This window comes from Psammomys obesus, unplaced genomic scaffold (assembly GCF_907164565.1).
Source record: "Psammomys obesus unplaced genomic scaffold, mPsaObe1.curated_primary_1811, whole genome shotgun sequence".
Lineage (NCBI taxonomy): Eukaryota > Metazoa > Chordata > Mammalia > Rodentia > Muridae > Psammomys > Psammomys obesus.
Genome location: NW_026585504.1, coordinates 27529944 through 27530293, shown reverse-complemented (window position 1 = coordinate 27530293; position 350 = coordinate 27529944).

Below are 350 nucleotides of genomic sequence, written 5' to 3'. Positions count from 1 at the left end.
TTTCTTTCTTTCTTTCTTTCTTTCTTTCTTTCTTTCTTTTTCTTTCTTTCTTTCTTTCTTCTTTCTTAATTTCTTTCTTTCTTCCCTTCTTTCTCTCTTTGGTTAAAGTTGTTATAATAGTCAGTGTTTTCAAATAGTGGTAGTGATTATGTGAAAAGTATTTCCTCCTTTTAAATCACAAAATTCACATTAATTTAGTAATGGTGAATAAATTATAAGGAGAAAGAAGTGTCGGGACAGTTGGTGGTGGTGGTAGTGGTGATGGTAGAAGACAGAAAGATAGACATATAGATGATGGATAAGTGGACAGGCATACTGGCAGACAGGTAGAACAGATGAACTAACAAGTG